The following is a 10,153-nucleotide window of genomic DNA, read 5'->3' on the forward strand; positions in this document are numbered from 1 at the left end:
TTTACCTGTGCCAGGTCAGCGCTCACCCATGGCAGGTCATCAATAAACACGTGCCCACCTTAAATGAACACACATAAAGTGGGAGGATAATGACGCTTGCTGTACCTGGTCATTGTGAAAGCTAAGTGCATCTGGCACCTGAAAGGGCTTAATAAACAGTAGCTATAGGGGTGGTGGGTGGCACAGTTGGTTAAGTGTCTGACTCTTGATTTTGGCTCAAGTCACAATCTCAGAGTCATGAGATCAAGCCCTGTGTCGGGCTCTGCCGTCAGTGCGGAGTCCGCTTCTTCCTCACCCTGCTTTGGGTGCACACTCTCTCTCTAATAAATAAATAAATAAAAACTTTTAAAAATTACTTTTAAAAAACCCAGTAGCTATAATTAAAGTGCCTGTTCTGCACATGCTCTTTGGATTTGGGGACTGCTGTGACTCTACGNGTCTGACTCTTGATTTTGGCTCAAGTCACAATCTCAGAGTCATGAGATCAAGCCCTGTGTCGGGCTCTGCCGTCAGTGCGGAGTCTGCTTCTTCCTCACCCTGCTTTGGGTGCACACTCTCTCTCTAATAAATAAATAAATAAAAACTTTTAAAAATTACTTTAAAAAAACCCAGTAGCTATAATTAAAGTGCCTGTTCTGCACATGCTCTTTGGGTTTGGGGACGCTGTGACTCTACAGATAGAGTGGCGGTAAAGCAAGTGGGTATTCATGGTTCCAAGATGTAGGTGGCACAGTCCCCATTATAAAGATTACAAACCAGCCAACAGCTGGTGTTCGGAAAGAAAGATTGATTGGGGGGCGCCTGGGTAGCGCAGTCGTTGGGGCGCCTGGGTAGCGCAGTCGTTAGGCGGCTGCCTTCTGCTCAGGGCGTGATTCTGGCATTCCGGGATCGAGTCCCACATCGGGCTCCTCCCCTATGAGCCTGCTTCTTCCTCTCCCACTCCCCTGCTGTATTCCCTCTCTCGCTGGCTGTCTCTCTGTCACATAAATAAATAAAATCTTTAAAAAAAAAAAAAAGAAAGAAAGATTGATTGGCCACACAGCTGAGGATACAGATTTGTTTTGTTTTTAGGAAGCAAACCAGAACTCACACATGAAGTGACCTTCCATCAGTTACCTTGTAAGGTTATGATATATTTATTCTGGGCTACCGTTTAACTCTGTATAATAATTTCCGGAACTACCTTTTTAGTGTCATAGTGTCATTGATAAAAATCAGCCTCTCTTTGGGGTGCCTTGGTGGCTCAGTTGGTTAAGCATCAGACTCTTGATTTCAGCTCAGGTCATGATCCCGGGGTCCTGGGATCGAGCCCCATGACAGGCTCCATGCTCAGCACAGAGGTTGCTTGAGGATTCCCTCTCCCTCTCACTCTGCCCCTCCCCTGGCTCATGCTTTCTCTCTCTAAAATAAATAAATAAATAAATCGTAAAAAAAAAAAATCAAACTATCCCCTATCCTTTGAAGATGGGTTTGATTTTTTTTTTAAGATTTTATTTTTTTTAAGTAATCTCTACACCCAATGTGGGCCTCAAACTCACAATCCCAAGATCAAGAGTCACATGCTCTACCAACAGAACCAGCCAGGGACCCCAAAGATGGATCTGATTTTTAAAGTCAAGATTTAGTCAGATACAAAATAAATGATTACGTTGGGACCTAGCAAAGTGATCTCTTTTGATCTATAAAATGGATTGTGAACATGATTTCTGTTCAGTTCATTGGGAAGAATAAACCCATAAAAATGTCCAATAAATTTCCTAAAATTAAAGAATAGTGAAGGAAGCCAGGCCCCACCACATAGTAAGAAACAGACAAAGTAAAGCCAGATGTAAGAGACAACATATTGTATGATTCCATTTATATGAACTGTCCAGAAAAAGGCAACTTTATAGAGACAGAAAGTAGATTAGTGGTTGCCTGGGGCTGGGGGTGGGAATGGGCATGAGGTTTCTTTTAGGGGTAATGCAAATATTCTAAATCAGATTGCGGTAATGGTTCTACAGTTTTGTAAACTTACTAACAATCATCAAATTGTATGCTTAAAATGAGTGAAATATGTGGCATGTAAATTATACTTCAATAAAGCTGTTAATTCAGAGAGGGAGAGAGAGAAATAGTCCAAGAAAAATAATATAAAGGACATGGAATTGATACTGGAATAATCATAGATATCTATTCAATGGAATAGCAAACCCAGAACCAGATATATGTAAGAATATATTTAATATATGTCAGAGGTGACATTTCAGAGTGGGATGGAATACTTATATTGTACAGTAAATGATGTTACTTATCTTCATAACCCTGCAAGCACACACACACTCCACTCATCTATGAGATATGAATGATGGGGCTACATTGTTTTAATCTTTGCAACTCTAAGGTCTAGCTCAGTGCCTGGAAATACATAATATCCATTCTAGGGATGCCTAGGTGGCTCAGTAGGTTAAGCGTCTGCCTTTGGCTCAGGTCATGATACCAGGGTTCTGGGATCGAGTCCCGCATTGGGCTCCTTGCTTAGTGGGGAGCCTGCTTCTCTCTCCGCCTGCTGCTTCCCCTGCTTGTGCTCTCTCGAACTCTCCCTCTCTGAGAGATAAATAAAATCTTTAAAAAAAATAATATCCATTCTATAAAAGGCTGAGCTGTCAATTCCTTGCAATTTTCAAAGGTTCGGAACAAGAATTCTCATTTTTTAAAAAGATTTTATTTATTTATTCGACAGAGATAGAGACAGCCAGTGAGAGAGGGAACACAAGCAGGGGGAGTGGGAGAGGAAGAAGCAGGCTCATAGCGGAGGAGCCTGATGTGGGGCTCGATCCCATAACGCCGGGATCACGCCCTGAGCTGAAGGCAGATGCTTAACCGCTGTGCCACCCAGGCGCCCCATGACCTGAGCTTCTGAAGGCGGATGCTTACCCTACTGACCCACCCAGGTGCCCCTTGAACTAAATTTTTTTAAAACTCTAACAACTTTGGTGCGCCTGGGTGGCTGAGTCAGTTAAACATCCAACTCTTGATTTCAGCTCGGATCATGATCTCAGGAGCATGGGATCAAGCCCTCTGTCAGGCTCTGCACGTAGTGCCAAGCCTACCTGAGATTCTCTCTCCCTCTCCATGTGGTCCTCCTCCCACTTGTGCACTTTCTCTCTCTAAATAAATAAAATCTTCAAAAATAAATAAATAAATTCAAACAACTTTATTGAGATATAGTTCATGTACCATACAATTCAGCCATTTAAAGTGTGCAATTCAATAATTTTCTGTATATTCAAAGAAACATGCAACTAATCATCAAAATCAATTTTAGAAAAAAATATTTTTAAATTTTATTTATTTATTTGAGAGAGAGAGAGAGAGAGCAAGAAGCAGGGGGAGGAGCAGAGGGAGAGGGACAACCAGACTCTGTGTTGAACAGAGAGCCCATCGCAGGGCTTGATATCACAACCCTGAGATCATGACCTAAGCCGAAATCAAGAGTCAGACACTCAACTGACTGAGCCACCCAGGTGGCCCCATAATCAATTTTTTTCTAAAGATTTCATTTATTTATTTGACAGAGAGAGAGAGACAGCCAGCGAGAGAGGGAACACAAGCAGGGGGAGTGGGAGAGGAAGAAGCAGGCTCCCAGCAGAAGAGCCCGACATGGGGCTCGATCCCAGAACTCCGGGATCACGCCCTGAGCCAAAGGCAGACGCCCAACAACTGAGCCACCCAGGCGCCCCCCCATAATCAATTTTAAAACATGTTCATCACCCCAAAAGAAATCCCTTGCCGCCCATTCATTCTTACTGACCCAGCTTAAACTTCACCTTTGGTTTCTGCCGATGGATTTATTTGTTCTATTTTCTCTAATCCTATAGAATTCTGTTCATATCTATTACAGTTTTTGACAAGAACTCTGGATACTCAGGACACAGGCATGTCTTAATCAGCTTTGAATTTTGTATGCCCAATATAGAAAAATGTAGAGGCCCTGACACGGCCTATAAGCCCTACACAGGCGACAAGCCCCACAAGCCTCCAACACTCCCTAAGTCCATCTCCCACCATTTACTCCATTCCAACAACCTGACTTCCTTGGTTCTCCTGGAACATGCTCCTGCCTTGGGGCTTAGACCTTCTAATGTTATTCCTCTAATGATCACAATGTCCATTCTGTACTTCCTTGAGGTCTTTGTCCAAATGCTAGCTCATTAAGAAGGCCTTACCTAATTTTTTAAAAGATTTTATTTATTCATTTGAGAGAGAGGGAGATGGACAAGAAGACCCCCTGCCGAATGGGGAGCCTGATGTGGGGCTCCACCCCAGGACCCTGAGATCATGACTTGAGCCAAAGTCAGATGCTTAACTGCCTGAGCCACCCAGGCACCCCAAGAAGACCTTACCTTATTATCTGTCTTTTGTTCATAGAACTTGTAGTCATTAGTCAATACCTGGCATGTATTAGACACTCAAGAAGTATTGACTGAGGGAATGAGTCAGTGTGATTCTATAGAAGCAAATTTTCTTCCAAATATGGTAATTCCAGTATTTCTTTTGTCAACATTACGAATTGTAGCACAAGTTCTATTGAAAGAAATGTGTCATATAAACAGTTATTTGGGTAAAATCAAATCTATGAACCTCAAAGTTATTTGGTGAGGGATGACGTGTGTTATATCCATCTTTATGTTTGCCATCACTTTTTTAAAATTAAAAAAAAAATTAAGTAGGCTCTATGCCCAACCTGGGGCTTGAACTTACAACCCCAAGATTGGGAGTCGTATGCTCTACCAACTGAGCCAGCCAGGTGCCCTTACCATTGCTTTTGACTGGAGCTTTCTCATAAAAAATAGTTACTTGATATGTATTGAATAGAAAGAAAAATGTGTTGGATCAACTGATCAATCATTTGGGAAAAAAAGGTCTAATTATATCTTTGCTTCACATCATATTCCAGAATGAATTCAGATAGGTTGTAACTTGTAGCATTAAAAAGGAAGATATAGCAGTACAAGAAGAAAACACGGGTGATTATTTGCAATATCTTGGGATGGAGGAGTCTCTCTAAGCATCTCCAAAGGCAGAAACCATTGGAGGAAGAAGAAAAAGGCGGAGGACGAGGAGAAGGAGGAGGGGGAGGGGTGAGGAAGGAGGAAAAGAAGGAGGAGGAAGAGAGGAGGACAAGAAGAAAAGAAAAAATTGAGAGCCTCGATTACATAAAAATAAAATACATATTGAGTCTTCCCCAGAATTAAAAAGTCACTAAAAATACAGTAAGTAGCAAATAACCTAGGGAAAAATATTTCGCTCTATATAAGAGAGGTTTATATACTTAATACATAAAATACACTTATAAATTAACAAAGAAAAGAGAAACATCCCAATAGGAAATTGGACCAATTGATATGAAGGTACCATTTCCAAAAGAAGAAATATCATAAGAAAAGAAGCATAAGAAAAACTGTTCTGTCTCACTAAGGATACCAACTCCAAGATAAAACTTTTCACCTCCCAAATCCGACTTCAGAGAATGAGGCAGAGTTCAGAGAATCATACAAACATCGCAGCCCAGCGGCTGGACAATTGGGCAACGAGTTAAAAGCTCTTACTATTTTATGTACTTTTTTACTCAACAATTGTAGTTCTAGGAATGTATTCTAAGGAAATAATCACGGACTTGCGCCAAAATTTCACCGCTAGGACGTTCATTACAGCTTACTTAGGACAAAATAGTAAAGCACATCTTAAAATTTCCATTGCTGCCATTTTAATAAATCATAGCACATTTAGGGGCACCTGGCTGGCTCATTTGGTGGAGCATGCGACTCTTGATCTTGGGGTTGTGAGTTTGAGTCCCACGTTGGGCTTAGAAATTACCTAAATATAGGGGCGCCTGGGTGGCACAACGGTTAAGCGTCTGCCTTCGGCTCAGGGCGTGATCCTGGCGTTCCGGGATCAAGCCCCACATCAGGCTCTTTTGTTATGAGCCTGTTTCTTCCTTTCCCACTCCCCCTGCTTGTGTTCCCTCTCTCGCCAGCTGTCTCTATCTCTGTCGAATAAATAAATAAAATCTTTAAAAAAAAAAAGAAATTACCTAAACATAAAATCTAAACATAAACAAAAATGCACAGACAGTATGTTACGTGAAATAAATGTTATCTTATGTAAGTAGGTTATATTACTAGTTGCTATGTCTTGGTGTAGTACTTTGCCTTATTTTAATTTTCTAAATTTTAATAAAAATATTATTATAATAACTTTTTAATGAGTCCTAAGGAGCCAAAGCACAGCATGGCTATGGGGTGGGGGGCAATGAAAGAGGAACCAGGTGACCTTCAGGCCCTGGCACTCAGTTAAGAAAAAAGATTGTCCAAGTGCCCCCTCTGTGCTGAGAAGTATGAAGGAAAATCTACCAGAAGATGGCCAGAGATCATCTCCTGAGGTTCTATGAGTCTCAGAGTCAATTCTTGGTGTGTTTTGGGCTTACCTGGCAATCAGGCTCTGGGTGGCGATTTGTTTGCCTCCCATTAGTACCAAAAGTGGTACAGAGGAGTCAGAAAGACAGAGGTTCAAATCTTGACGCTTCCATCCCTTTAGTTCTGGGACCAGATTCTTTGAGTATTGATTCTTCACTTTGGTTTGATTCTCCCATCTGCAGAATAAGGACATGATACTGTCCTGGGAAGGATGATGGAGGGTTCAAAAGGATAATGTTTAGTGAATACCTCTCATACGCTAATGCTCAATAAATGGTGGCTATTTGTAGCTATCCTGTGGTGCGCACAGATAACTAAACAATAGGGAGTTCTGGATATTTCGGAAACTCCTGGTTCCCAGAAGGAGCCTGGCCTCAGGGTTACAGAACATCACAAGCCTGTCAACCTTTGGGTGGGTTGGAGGGAGGCCATTTGCCTTTCCCCCGCCTTGCCTACAGCTGTCCTGGAACGAAGCAGAGTTGCACAGTTGCCTAGTAACACCTCTGGAAATCCAGGAAATTAGAATTTGGGAAGCTGTAGAGGAAAGGAAAGGTGGGGTCATGCATGTTTGAATGTAAGCTGACATGTACCAAGTGGGTACTGTATTTAGGTGATTTAAGTGACTCTAAGTATTGGAGCTCAGGTAATCTTTGGTTGTTGTTATTGTCGTTTTTAAAAATATATGTATATTTTTAAAATTTTTTAATAATCTCTACGTTGAACATGGGGCTCGAACTCACAATCCCAAGATCAAGAGTCACCTGCTCTACTGACTGAGTTAGTCAGGTGCCCCTGTTATTTTTATTTTATTTTTTAAAAAGAGTTTATTCATTTGAGAGAGAGAGAGAGAGAGAGAGCTATGCGCACAAATGGGGGGATAGTGGAGGGGGAGGGAGAAGCAGACTCCCCGCTGAGCTCAGAACCCAACTCAGGGCTCGATCCCAGGACCCCCGAGATCATGACCCAAGCTGAAGTCAGACACTTAACGGACTGAGAAACCCGGGCACCTGATTTGTTTTGTTTTTGTTTTTTAATATATGCAGAAGGTACAAAGTTCAAAATGTACCACAAAGTAAAGGGTGAAGCATTTCCCTCTTATCCCTGTCCTCTCATCTGTCACCACCCAGTCCCCTCCTCAAGGTTAGTGGGTTATGGCCTTCCTAGGAGTCCTTCAAGGGCTGTATCATAGGCATACAGGCAAATAAGTGAATATGTATTTTTTTCTACCCCCCTTAACACAAATGGTAACATACTAACTACTTGGTTTAGGCTTTTGCTTATTTCACTTAGCCATGGCTCTGGTTCCCTATTTGGTTTGATGGTTGTAAGGCATTCCATGGTTTGGATGTATCCTTTGGTCCCCAGGAGCCTAATGAAGCTGTTAGGTTGTTTCCAATATTTTGCTTTTACAATGTTGCAAATGAGGGGCACCTGGATAGCTCAGTCTGTGAAGTCAGGGACTCTTTTTTTTTTTTTTTAAAGATTTTATTTATTCGACAGATAGAGACAGCCAGCGAGAGAGGGAACACAAGCAGGGAGTGGGAGAGGAAGAAGCAGGCTCATAGCGGAGGAGCCTGATGTGGGGCTTGATCCCACAACGCCGGGATCAACCGCTGTGCCACCCAGGCGCCCCGAGGGACTCTTGATTTCCGGTCAGGTCATGATCTCAGGCTCTGTGCTGTGTGCAGGCTGCTTTAGATTCTCTCTCTCGCTCTCCCTCTGTGCCCCCCCCCACCTCCTGCTAGCAAGGGTGTGTGTAGGTGTGTGTGCCCCCCCAAAATAAATAAATAAATAAATAAATAAATAAATAAATAAATAAATAAATAATGTTGCAAGTAAATTGCTTCATACAGGTGCCATCTCCCTGCAATACAATGAATCAGTAGGATAGATTCCTAGAAGGAGAATTTCTGGGTCAAGGGTAGGTACTTTTGCACTTTGCATAGATATTCTGATGGTTAAATTGCCCTCCAAAGAAGCTATAGCTCTTTAAGCTTCCACTAATAAGACGAGCACCTACTTAGGTGTTTCTAAACTTCTGGATCTCAGGTTGGTGAGTTAAAAAAAAAAAAAAAGAATCTCAAGGAAATTCCAATTTGTGTTGGTCTTAGGCACCTCTGGGCTACTCTTCATTTAGCCCCTTCTTTGTTCTAGGAACCCACTCAGTGCAGCACCCTGTCAGTACGCCCTGTTGTGGCTGCTATAAGCAAGGGATTTGCCCCTCAGCTTCCAGAACTGTGCTTTGCCCCTCAGCTTCCAGAACTGTTCTTTGCTGATACTCCCAGAGTCTGTAACCAAGGTGCCTTGTCCTTTCTTCCTGCACACATCCTGTTTCTTTTCCACTGCTTTGGCTGGCCAGCCACCTATTCTGTGGTTTGGGGTTTAGCTGACTCCTAGTTTCATCAAAAGAGAGTTTTCCTTTTTTCCCCCCTTAGTGTTTTTGGACAATTTCTACAGTAAAAACAGTGAAAAGATGATCCTTTGTCCTCAAATCAAAAATCCTAAACCAAGAGGCAGCCATTATTATCACCCAATTTGCAGGTATAAACAGCAAGACTGAGGCTGGTTAAAAAGTGCATCCCTGTGATCAAGTGACCCCAAGTCCCTGGTTCTAGCTATAACTCGGTTATTCTCCTCATGACTTCAGGCAAATCACTTCTTTCAGGTCTTAGCTTGCTTATCTGTAAATCAACATACTTGTGACTTTCAAAATGTCTTAGAAGGAGCCCAGAGTCCCTCAGAAACTGACAAAGAATGGAGGGATGGAGGGGAACGAGAGGTGGTGGTGGTGGTGGGGTCTTCTTCCAGAAAGAGCTGAGCTTTTTATCAATATTAACATCATAGACTTATGCCTAAGATTTCTTTTGTTAAGAGATTACTTGAAGGGGAAAAAACAAACCCTTTTTTTAAAGATGGAAAATCACTGCACCATCTCAGAGGTTACAAACTCATGGCTTATAGAATGAAAGTAGCCTGGCCAACATGTTTGATCTGGTCCACAAAGGGTGTTTTAAAAATATTTAATTCGTTGCTAATTTTTAAAAAATCCAGAGAGTTCACATAAAAAAAATATACCTCTGGCTTCTCTTTAGAAAGACCAGGGACCTGGCAACAAAGATATCATGAATCAGTGTAGCGAGCCCGAGATCCAGAAACTGGGCTTCAGGAGGACTCCAGAGGCCCTTTGTTCCCCCTTTCGGTGACATCGCTCCTCAAGACTAGGTTAACCACACTCTGGACTTCTCCTTCGCATAGGTCGGTTTTGCCGGTTTCTGTACTTTATATAAATGAGATCACACAGCCTATCCTATCTTGTGTCTTGCGTCTTTTCACTCAATGCTACGTTTGTAGGCTGTAATCACATCACCGCTTGCACTTGTGTTTCGTTCATTTTCATTGCTTCAACATATTCCACTGTGTGACTATTTCACAATGTATGCATTCAAGCATTGACATTTTCGTTTTCAGATTTTTACTGTTAGGGATCTCGCTATGACCATTCTTGTACACATCTGTCCCACATAGGAGAATACACGGGTAAGCATTTCTGCTGGGAATATAACCAGGAGCAGAAGTGCTGAACACAAGTTCAGTTTGGGTGGAGCTGGCAGTTTTCCAGAGTGGTTGTACCACTCCGCCTTCCACTAGCTGTGGTGAAATCCAGTTGCTGGCTTATTCATAGTTATTACCCGACA

This window comes from Ailuropoda melanoleuca, chromosome 7 (genome assembly GCF_002007445.2).
Source record: "Ailuropoda melanoleuca isolate Jingjing chromosome 7, ASM200744v2, whole genome shotgun sequence".
Lineage (NCBI taxonomy): Eukaryota > Metazoa > Chordata > Mammalia > Carnivora > Ursidae > Ailuropoda > Ailuropoda melanoleuca.